The sequence below is a fragment of the Peromyscus maniculatus genome, chromosome 18 (assembly GCF_049852395.1).
Source record: "Peromyscus maniculatus bairdii isolate BWxNUB_F1_BW_parent chromosome 18, HU_Pman_BW_mat_3.1, whole genome shotgun sequence".
NCBI classification, from domain to species: Eukaryota; Metazoa; Chordata; class Mammalia; order Rodentia; family Cricetidae; genus Peromyscus; species Peromyscus maniculatus.
Genome location: NC_134869.1, coordinates 16,574,260 through 16,586,397, shown reverse-complemented (window position 1 = coordinate 16,586,397; position 12,138 = coordinate 16,574,260). Strand labels below are relative to the sequence as shown.

General features: G+C 44.3%; 1 long non-coding RNA gene across 3 annotated transcripts in view; it reads right to left on the bottom strand.

Annotated features, from left to right (window-relative positions):
* The window catches only part of LOC143269416 (uncharacterized), a 104,849-nt gene that overhangs the window by 3,339 nt on the left and 89,372 nt on the right, over positions 1-12,138 (bottom strand). For 2 of the 3 annotated variants that reach the window (XR_013045830.1, XR_013045829.1), the window contains exon 3: positions 441-617. This is a non-coding gene — a long non-coding RNA (uncharacterized LOC143269416). Of the gene's footprint in view, positions 1-440; positions 618-8,170; positions 8,337-8,585; positions 10,712-12,138 lie in introns of those variants that run through there. The other variant, XR_013045831.1, reaches the window with a different exon arrangement.

Here is a 12,138-nt window from a genome sequence, read left to right as displayed (position 1 = left end):
TATCCACTCCTACCTTGTTTTGAGCACAGCTGTCAATATGATTTCTTTTTTTAACTATGCCGAATCATATCCTGCCAAAGTCCTCTGGGACCTTGTGTGGGCCATTTGCTGTACTGCTGTGGCCCTGTGTCCTCACACTCTTTTCGCTCACCCTCTCTACTGGAGCCACAATGGCCTCTTCACTGTTCCTTGCGCTGGTCAAACACATAACAGCTCCAGAGATTTTACCGTTCTGGCCTCCCCAGAACTCTCCTCTCCTGATATCCAAATGATTCATTCTCACACGTACACACCTATCATGTCTCGAAAGAGTTAGTATATTACCTGTTTACATCCTTCGTGCCACCCATGTGAAATGCAACACACACACACACACACACACACACACACACACACACACACACACACCCCATACACCACACACTCCCCAATACCCTTACTTGGTTTTATGTGGAGGGCATCCATCTTTCCCTGGTGTGTTTATGCTTTATTCTTTATTGTTTGGATCCCTTGTTTTTCATATACATGCCCCAAGAAGTCAGAGCCTTCTTTTCCATCATTAGGACATGCTCAGAGCTTGATCAGAGTCTTGCATTTAATTCCTCTTCAATAAACATCTGTTGATGGGATACGAACATGCTTTGAAGATTATAAGTCACCATGCACATGGAGTATGGCATTACTTTTAGAGTAGGCAAATGAGAGACTTTCTGAAAAATCCCCTGTCTACTTTTTTCCCCAAAGTATCCTCTTTGCACCATTGTAAAGATAATATTCTTCCTCCACCACCCACAGATTAGATGCTGCTAAATTGGGTCATGTGACACCCAGAGATGACATTCAGAACAATCAATAGCCTGTTTTGCAGGAACCCATGGGAACGACCAAAATGATCGCAGCTGAAATTATCGGGTACTGTCAGAGCACCGTGTGCCTGGGGAAGCATGTGATCAATGATAGATGTTCACCTACACTGTGATCTTGTCAAATCTGTCTGAAAATAAACATGGGCTAGGAATCAAAACACTGAGTTCCATTGCTACTTCTCCCAGCTCAGGGTTTTTCACACTCAGCACTATCGACATTTCAAATACATGGTCTTTTGACATGGAGGGTGTTAGCATTTGTGGATTCTACTCAGCCTCAGTAGATCCTATTGGTACCCTCTCCCAACTCCCAGTTGCAACGACCAAAAATGTTTCCAGACATTGGCAAATGCTCTCTGGAGTTGAGAGCCCAACTCCCAAAATTAACATCAAGATGAATCAATAAATCCAAAGGGCATTGATGTCTTCATTTCTGAAATAGCAGCAGTAATACCCGCCACACACCACAGTCCTAAAGAGATGTGCACACAACAACCACTTAATGAATTTAACATTTTGTTACCTTATGCCTATTAGTTTTCACTCCTGACAAATAACGTGAATGATAGATTTTGCTCTGCTACATGACTTGCCTTATAGAGTCCCCCCTGATTACAGCCATGCTACACTTCTACCATTAGAAGCTGAGTTTTGTTGGGTCTTATCAGGCCATACCTGCAATAACCAAATTATCTCCAAACCCATTCCGTGGTTGGATTTTCCCCTTAGAGAGCATGCCCTTTAAAGAGTGCATTTAGAGGGAGGCTGCTCGCCCATGGCTAATTTTTGCAGGCTGTTTATCTACAGTAGGATTTATTTGAGTTTATTTTGGTAAATGTAATGAAGCCTGGGTGTGCTTTCATGGGGAAGTAAGGTGAGGCTGGGGACAGCAGAGAAGAGTCTCCAGCCAGTTTTAGAAATGTCATTTCAGAATCCCCTAAATTGGAAAAAATTCTAGACAGTTCGAAAAGAAGATTCCAATAAACAAGCCTATCACAGCAAATAAGGCAGAAAACCCATGTCTGCTCTTGGGAGCAGAAGACAATACAGTATTGTGTATGGATTCTATCTTGGAGACTATTAATAGTAGCCTGCCCTGCTAATGTTTCAATCCCTCCAAGGACTAGACAATAGTATTGTGCAGCAGAATGTACCTATTGGAAGATTAATCCAGTCTTTTTCTGACCAGAAGGCCTACATGGATGGGAATCTGGGAGGGTGGGTATAATTACCCCATTTTACAAAAGAAGAGAAAAGGTTGCTCCAAGGCCACACAAAGGAAAATGCTGGACTTGAACTCATCGTTTGCCTTTGGACCCCAGCTTATTTCAACGAACCCTTCTGAGATACCCCAACATTGAGTGCCAGCCACTATTCTACCATCTGCCCCTGAGAAAGCCATGGCAGGAAATATAAGTGAGTTTTAACAGGATCAGTATATTTACAAAGGGCAAAACTAAAAACTCTGAGAAAATTAGTTTAATCAGTGCTTTAGACAAGAAAAGACAACTCGGCCCTTCTGGAGTTACTGTGAGAAAGAGTTCCCATACCCCAGCCCCAGGCTCAGATGGCCTCCCTTAGAAAAGCTAGGCATGTGAACCATCCTGCCAGGCTGCATTCATGCCACAAAACTGTCTCCATCCAGGGCTAAGATACTAAACATGAGCACCCAGGACTAGAGAATAAGGAGGTATAAAACACTAACTAGGAAGTTGCAAGAAATTCAAGGGGTATTGAGAAGATGGCACCAGCAGCCATCTGTGCAAGCCGAAGGTCCTGAATTCAATTCCCAGCACTCATTTAAAAAGCCAGGCATAGTGGTATATGCTTATAATACCAACACCGGGGAGGCAGAGACAGGAGGATCTCTGAGGTCACCTAATCAAGGATCCCAGGTCCCAGTGACAGACTGACTGTCTGGGGAGCAGGGGGGGGGAGGGAGGTGAACAGTACCTGAGGAAAAACATCCAAGTTGAATTCTGGCTTCTACATTCACATACACACATGGGTACCCACATCTGCATACATACACACACACACATAAACAAAACAGAAATAAAAATAATTTCAAGAGATCTAGTGTACATCAGGAAGACTAGAGTTGAGAACAATATAGTGTATAATTAGCAGTTTCTGAGAGTAGATTTTAAATGTTTTCATCACAAAAATGTAAATATGTAAAGTAACACATATGCAAATTAGTTGGATTTAGTTGTTCACATATACATGTTATACATATATGTCTGATGTTTTGTAGTTTACACATCAATACATAGAATTTTTATTCTTCAATTAAAAGTACAAAGCAGTTTTCTTTATTTATTTTATGTATATGAATATAAATTTTATGTTTTGCCTGCATAGATATGTGCCCCACATGTGTACCCGGTGCCTGAGAAGTTTAGAAGGTGCTGCGCCCCCCTAGAACATTGTAAGCTGACTGGTGCATTCTGGGAATCAAGTCCAGGTTATTTGCAAGAGTGACAGATGCTCTTAACCACTGAGTCATCTCTCCAGCTGTACATTTTATTAGGTTTTTTAATTGTGTATGTGTACAAACACACACACACACACACACACACACACACACACGTGGTGGTATTGTGTTCCCCAAAATATTGTGCACCCTAAATAAACTTATCTGGGGTCAGAGACTAGTGGGTCAGTCACTAGATACAAAGGCTAGAAAATGGTGGCACTCACCTTTAATCCTAGCATTCCAGAGGTAGAAATCCCTCTGGATCTCTGAGTTCAAGGCCACATTGGAAATAGCCAGGCATGTGACACACGCCTTTAATCCCAAGAAGTGAGCCTTTAATCCCAGGGAGTGATGGCAGATAACAGAAAGGTATATAAGGTGTGAGGACCAGAAACTAGAAGCATTTGGCTGGTTAAGCTTTTAGGCTTCTAGCAGCAGTTCAGCTGAGAGCCATTTGGATATGAGGACACAGAGGCTTCCAGTCTGAGCAAACAGGATCAGCTGAGAAGTTGGCCAGGTGAGGTTATCTGTGGCTTGTTCTGTCTCTCTGACCTTCCAGCGTTCACCCCAATAACTGGCCCCAGGTTCATTCTTATTAATAAGACTCTTTAAGATTCATGTCACACACACACACACACACACACACACACACACACACATGCTGTGGGACGGTCTGTATGTCAAATTGCTCTGATTGGTCAATAAATAAAACACTGATTGACCAGTGGCCAGGCAGGAAGTAGGTGGGACAAGGAGAGAGGAGAATTCTGGGAAGCGGAAGGCTGAGGTGGAGAGACACCGCCAGACACCGCCAGCCGCCGCCATGACCAGCAGCATGTGAAGACGCCGGTAAGCCACCAGCCATGTGGCAAGGTATAGATTTATGGAAATGGATTAGTTTAAGCTATAAGAACAGTTAGCAAGAAGCCTGCCACGGCCATACAGTTTGTAAGCAATATAAGTCTCTGTGTTTACTTGGTTGAGTCTGAGCGGCTGTGGGACTGGCGGGTGACAGAGATTTGTCCTGACTGTGGACAAGGCAGGAAAACTCTAGCTACACACACACACACACACACACACACACACACACACACACACATACACACACACAAACACACACACACACACAAACACACACACACACACATACACACACACACACAAACACACACACACCTGTGGATGGGGGATGTGCACACACACCTGTGGATGGGGGACATGTATATGAATACAGTGCCCACCGAGTCCAGAAGAGGGCATCAGATTCCCTGGAGCTGTAGTTATAGGCAGTTAGACACCACCTGTTGTCTATCCTGAGACCAAAACTAGGGTCCTCTGCAGGAGTTGTACATGCTCTTCACCACTGAGCCATCTTCTGTCTCCAAAATATTAAAAAATGTATTTTTAAACAGAATCTCATATAGCCCCAAGCTTGCTATGTAGCCAAGCATGGCATGAACTTCTGATCTTCCTGCTCCAATCTCCTACATGCTGGGATCACAGGCATGCGCCACCACACCTAGCAACTACAACTTTCTTTTTCAACTAAAATAGATGCTCCTAGTTTAAGAGAAGTACTATCCAATCAGAAAATACAGTTTCCTGCTGTGACAACCCATCTTTGGCTAATCATGGGAGAGTCTATTGGATCACCCTTGGGGGATACTTATAATGATTACTTAGCACAAAAATAAGAAAATTTCTAAGTTTTAATCTCTTGTGTGGCTGTTTTGATTCATCCAACATACAGCCTTGCCTCCACACTTCCTACATATGTGACCTCGTGTAAATTACTTGACCTTTATTTGTAAAGTGGGAGGCAATGATAGCAGTACTTATCAGGCATAATTATTGAGACGATTAAATGGGATGCAAGCCCTAACGCTGAGCCCATGCAATACTTATTGCTAAAGGAAAGGGCTGGAAATCCACATGCATCGACTGACTGAGAAAATGAGCGGATTCTCTGTGCTTGGTAAGCTTATGTCCTGCCCCTCACGGAACCACACTTTCCAAACCTGGTTGGTAACTAAAGTGTTTTGATTTCTTCCAGTTTGATCCCACCCACTGGTACTCATGTTGCCTTAAGACAAGCAGGACAAATTGGCCTCTTATCAGTAAGATGCCTCTGGATTCAGGCATGAAGCATCTCTTTGGCTTTACATCTTCACTTTCCCAGTAGGTACGCCGTGAGTCCTGAGTCCTGTGCTCCCGTATTTTCTGTCCCTCCATGCTGGTCACCAGTGTCTTGACCCTGCGATTTGTCTTTTTCTTGCTCACTGCCAGCCTTCTCAGAACTCTTCAAATCCATGTGGGCCTCAGCCCACACTATTTCCAGATCCCAAGCAGACCCTAGAACCCTACACATTCTTCCCCTGAATGCAACACCTCACGGTGTATCTTCTAAGCTCTCAACTCTATGTGACAATCTTAAGTGGGACACTCTACCGCTCCCATCTCAGACTGATCTAGCTCAAGACAGTAAAGTGTGACAGTTTGAGAACAGAGTCCCCACCAAGGAGAGTTTAAACCCCAGGTCTGCCACCTATCAGCTACGTGATCTGGAGTGATTGCTTATGCTCTGAGGCAAACGGTCAGAGGAGGAGAAAAATGCATCCGCTGTCCTCAAGTGAGGACTGGAAGGTAAATTAGGCTTAGTTCCGCAGGTGTGGTACTGATGTGTTTCATGAGTCAGTCTTAGTCTCGATGGGAAGAAAGCGTCTCCCCCGCCTTCCGCCACAGCTGGAGGGCTAGCCCTTCTCAACCTATTTAAGTCAGACTCTTGTGTTAGTCATACTTTCTGTCACTGTGACAGAATGCCGAAGAAAACAACTTAAGAGAGATGAAGGACTCGTTTCGATGATGTTTCCAGATGTTTCCATCCATGGCCCTTGGCTCTGTTGCTTCTTAAGCAGAAACTCGTGGTGGCAGAGGCACAGGGCAGAGACTATTCAGTTCAGGGTGGACAGGAAGCAGAGAGAGACAATGCCTGCCTCAGAGGCTTTCTCCTTCTAGCTGACTCTCCAGCCCCTGTGGGGCTGCCCACATTCAGAGCAGGTTTTCTAACCTGAGTTAATCTCTGGAGACACCCCCCATAGACACGCCCAGGGGTGTGCTTTCCTGGTATCCTAACGCTTCTCAACCCAAGCAAGTTGACCATCAACATTTACCATCCTAACAAAACTACTAAGAAATTACCCAAACGCCTAGATAACTACTGATACCCGTGCCTCTAAAGTCCCCCAAGTCCGAGTTATCCAGGACCCAATGAGGACTTACTTCTTTGTTTCCAATATTACTCCTTCATCAAATGCTCTTCAAGCATCAGCCATGCGCTGAGCACCAAAGCTGTGAACACGACAGTCCTAGCCCCTGCCTTCAGAGAGGTAACCGTCCAGTGATTCCCCAACCCAAATTAAGGAACCTCTATGAGCAGAAGGAACTTACCAACACACAGCGTTCTCTAACACCGTGGTCCCTAGTGAAACCATTCTTTCACTGACGACTTTCTGCATTTCCCACTATTTTAAACAGGAACAAATTCGTCATTTTCAGATTCATTCAAACTGAGAAGCACCGTGCTGATTCTGGGCGATCGTGCCGTGGTCTGGGGGATGAAATATCCCCCACAGGCTTCTGTGTTAGGACGCTTCATCTCCAGGTGGTGGCGCTGTTTTGAGAGGTTGTGGACCTTTCAGGCCAGCGTCTTTCGCCTGCAGACCTGACCTGGGCCGTTGGCTCCAGACCTTGATGGAGAGCGTCCAGGCCTACTTCCTGTCTTCCCGCTGCTTCCTGGTCCACTAGTTATGAAGAAATCACCACCTCACACTCCCATCACTTAGGTGGAGAGCCGCACCTGCCACCATGCCTTCCCCACAGTGACACGCCATCCCCACTAAACCAGGAGCCAAAGCAAAGCTCTCCTCCGTGGAGCTGGAGAGATGGCCCAGTGGTTACAGCCCTTGTTGCTCCCACAGGAAGTGGGGATTTGATTCCCAGCATCCACGTGGCTGCTCACCACTACCCATAACTCCGGTTCCCGGGGATCCAGGGCCCCCTCTTCTGACCTCCACAGGCGCCAAACACACACATGGTGCAGATACATACATATCGGTGAAATAGTATCCATACACATAAAATAAATTTTTTTTTTTTTTTTTTTTTTTTTTTTTTTTTTTTTTTTGCTTTTTTCGAGACAGGGTTTCTCTGTGTAGCTTTGCGCCTTTCCTGGAACTCACTTTGGAGACCAGGCTGGCCTCGAACTCACAGAGATCCGCCTGCCTCTGCCTCCCGAGTGCTGGGATTAAAGGTGTGCGCCACCACCGCCCGGCAAATATTTTTTTTTTTAAACTCTCCTCTCTTAAGCTGCTTCTCTCAAATATTTCATCCGGAGATGGGGTAAGTGACCGACACAGGCAATAGAGGCAACCTCGCCACCTTCCAAAGCCCCGACACCCTAGCCAACACCTCACAGTAGAGGGAGGCCATCACGACTTTTCCTTAGCCAGCGGTCTCCATTGGCTCTCGGGACACACTCTTCTCTGCAAGTGCTTTGCCGGGTTTTTTTTCCCCCAGCCAGCGGCACCCAATATTTTCAAGTAAGTACTGTGTTTCAGACCCAGCCATTTCCACTGGAAGCTGAGAGCAGACACCAACCATTTCATCTGAATTCTTTAAACAAGAAAAAGACTCCCAATTGCTACCGTCAGTCTTTCAGAAAAGCAAAGAAATTTCTCTCTTGGGGAGTCGCTGCCTATGATGCCGCTCAGCTATAAAGGGTCTTAGATAAGTCTTCAATTTTGTGAAGTTTAGAGATTAATAATACCTTTGGGGGGGAAATGCTGAAAGGTAGGCAGGTCTTGTCGACACTGAAAGAAAAGCCACTTCCCAGCTTTGCTGTGATTAGTTGCATAAACTGCAGTACCAGTTGCCACACTCCGTGAATTAGTATGCATCCTTTATTTGTTGAAGCAAAATGCTTACAATCTTTGCTTTAGGAAGAAAAAAAAGGGGGGGAGATGTCATTGAGTGAATATGAATTAATCAGTACTTTATGGACAGAACCCATAATTTTAAAGCCAGAAGAGAAAGGCAAAGCATTTATCAGGGTCCCACTCAGCAATCTCCCTCTGTCGCTGCTAATAAATCTTTTATGAAATGGAGTTTTGCAATCTTGGCAGGAACATCCCCCACCCCCACCCCCATCTTGCCTTTGAAGAAAAAAGTAAGTTAGCGCTCACCTCCGACATTTTCTTTTCCTGCCTTATTTGAATTTCTTATACTCAGGGGGAAAAAAAATCTCTGAAGCTCTTTATTTTTAAGGCATTCTTCTCCAAATTTACAATTTCGAGACCTCTTTCATCCAAAGAAATAATTCATCCGGGCCTTTTCCCAGGAGACTTAAGAGGGAGGTGCCACGTTTCAGGTGAGGACCACAATATTTTCAGTAAGTATAATCACCTGGGCCTGTGACACAATCAATATTTATAGATGGCATGATAAAGTCTGTAGGCAAAAGGAGCTTGGAGATGAATAAGAAGTTAATTAAAGGATACAGCATCACCATTATAATGCTTTACAATTTCCCTTCAAGTACTCACAGAAGCAAGATTCTACCAAATCATTAGCAGCTTGCCAACACCCTCCTGACGCCCTGATGTCATTAGGATTCTGTGCTCACACTTATCAGCTAGGAAAGACACCCCCGGTCGCCTGGATTATGATTTAAAGGGAACCCTAAATTCCAAGTTGCGCCTACCCACTTTCTAGCTGCTTATGCCACAAACGGACGAGAGATCACTCTCCCCAGGGTTTACAACTTTGTATTTTTAACCACAAGTTCACAGGAGCCATCTCTCTTGGTTAAGGATGGGGCCTGGAGGCTGGTCGAACACTTTAAAAGGCACATGACTGAAGAACAAGTTGTTAAGAGGCCATTATGGAGGGCTGGCGGGAGGGGGTCGGATGCACGTAATGATTTTGCCATTAAGCTTTCTTTCCATTTTACGGCTTGGATTTATTTATAACAACAGGTGGTGGTATTTGTGGGGAATTGCTTGTTTTTTCATTTGAGAAGGGCAGCTCTGTACATCTGCTAGACAGCGAAACAAAACCTTTCCAAACGCCATTTCCTTGCTTTGTGCCATTAGGAAGGAAGAATTTGTAGCAAAAGGCCACCCTGCCATTATTTCTTCCTGATGACACTCATTTAGCACCCATTAAAATGCAAATCGAACTATGATTTTTAGATCACAAAATTAACATTAACGGTGGGATGATTGATTAAAGGTCATGGAAATGGTGTAACTTAATTTCTTAGATAATTGTGTTCGGTTTTCTGCAGATTGTTTGGGTTTCCGAATTAATTTTATCTGTTGTTGAACACTGACAGGTGCTGTAATTGGCACAGTCTCCTCCGGGCTCATTTCTTCCCCTCTTCTCTTCCCTAAAGCCATCGCCTCCAACAAGGAAAAGAAGGCGACACTGGCCTGCTCACATCAGCCGCTAGGGAACCTGGGTAGACTCAGTGCAGAGAGATTGCAGAGCATAGACGCTCCAACTAGAACTCTACTCTGTGGCTAACCAATTTTCCCTCTAACTCTCCCTGTGGGAGCTCACTGTGGTGTAAAATGACCCCAGCCTTCCCTCAGGGCTCAGGCCAGCCTCCCCAGATCCCAGCTGACCCGGCCCATCTCAAACCTGTTTTGCTTTAATGCAGGCAATAAGCCACAGATCGAGGCAATCATAACACCAGAGCTTTCCTCTTCACCCTCGGCCAGAGTTCAGGCAGTGACCCAGGAAGCTGGAACGGGAAGTGGCCAGAGATTGCTTCTATCCGTTCTGCTTCTCAAATATCAAAAAATAAAGTAGATATGGGCCTTACCTGGCAGGCTAAGTACCTTCTTCCATGGCACGCATTATGGAACCCTGAGTTTTAAAACCAAGACTTTGCAGGGCAATTACTGCAGTGGTAAAGAAAGTGAGCTACCTTATTACCACTGTTAGCTCTTAAAATGATTCCCCCTGCCTGTTGCAAATGATTGTTTTAGCACGACATTTTTTTTTTTCATTTGAGAAGGGCAGATGAATTCTAATCTACAAACTTCCCTCCGTTGGCTAAATTCCGACTCAGATCATATCCTTTTTATGGGATTTTAGACTAATATTGCAGAATTAATTCCAAGTGAACTAGTCATACTCTCTGGGGGCTTACATCTTGAGGGAGGTTCCCATGCACATAAAGTAATTAAAGCCAGGCGGTGGTGGCACACGCCTTTAATCCCAGCACTCGGGAGGCAGAGCCAGGCGGATCTCTGTGAGTTCGAGGCCAGCCTGAGCTACCAAGTGAGTTCCAGAAAAGGCGCAAAGCTACACGGAGAAACCCTGTCTCGAAAAACCAAAAAAAAAAAAAAAAAAAAAAAAGTAATTAAAGAATAAAGGGGAAAGAGGGGGTGACAAGATGGCTCAATGCCCTCCAAGGTACTTGCTACCAAAACTGATTACCTGAATTAAATCCCTAGGACCTACATGGTGGAAGGAAAGAACTAGTCTTATAGACTAAGACACACACACACTAACTAATCAGTTAATTAATTAAAATGCAATTTTTTAAAAGAAAGCAAACTAATAATGTTATCTCAGTAGGCTCAATAGCATTGTTCTAATCCAAAACCAATACTCATTCCACAAACATGCTAGGCCATGTTCCTGGGACTTCAGGCACTCTAGTACACAGGCAGCCCCTTCAGAGTGTAACTGTGCCTCTGATGGTGTACATGGACAGGAGAATAAGCAATCCTGAAAAGTGGGTAGGCATTACTAAAGCCCAGTACTGAGTTCTTAGAACAGGTTTCTGGGCATCTTGGCAGAGCACAATAGTTGCTGTGTGAGGCTGTTGAAGCCAACATGTCTTTACAACATCGAAGACCAGACTGGCCCACTCACAACTCTGTTATTCTTGAGGACACAGAATATAGATCTAGTTCTAGAAGGGTCCCCAGAAGAAGTGAGACTTGTAGGCCACCACATAACTACTCCATAGCAGGCTTCCTTTTGGGCCACCCACCAGCTCAAATCTTGACATGGAGATTTATTATCAGCTATGAATGCACAACTTTATCTTATGCTTGTCCCACTAGCTCTTAAAACTTAATTTAACCTGTTTTCTCATCATCTACATTTTACTTTGGGGCTTTTTACCCTTTTTTTGTTCTGTATGTCCTACTCTGTGCCTAGCTGACCCTGGACATCTTCCTCTCTTTCCCCCTCATTCTCTCCTGTCTCCTCTCTCCTCCCAAGCCTAGATTCCTCCTCCTACTTATTCTCTCTGACTGCCAGCTCTGCCTATCCCTCTACTGCCTAGCTATTGGCCATTCAGCTTTTTATTAGACCAATCAGGTGCCTTAGGCAGGCAAAGCAACACATCTTTACATCATTAAACAAATGTAGCATAAGCAAATGTAACACATCTTTACACAGTTAAACAAATACATTGTAAGCAAATATAACACATCTCTACATAGTCAAACAAATACATCGTAAGCAAATGTAACACATATTTACATAAACAAATATATCATAAACAAATGTAACACATCTTTACATAGTTAAATACACCAGAAACAAATGTAACATATCTTTGCCTAGTTGAATATTCCACAACATACTCTAAAATACAACACTGATACAATACTATTTCTATGTGACGCCCCCTCACTTCCCGTATTCCTGGTGAATATCCATGCCCATTTCAGACCTCAACCCAAAGACAAAGATTACGTGGGCCCCTGGTCT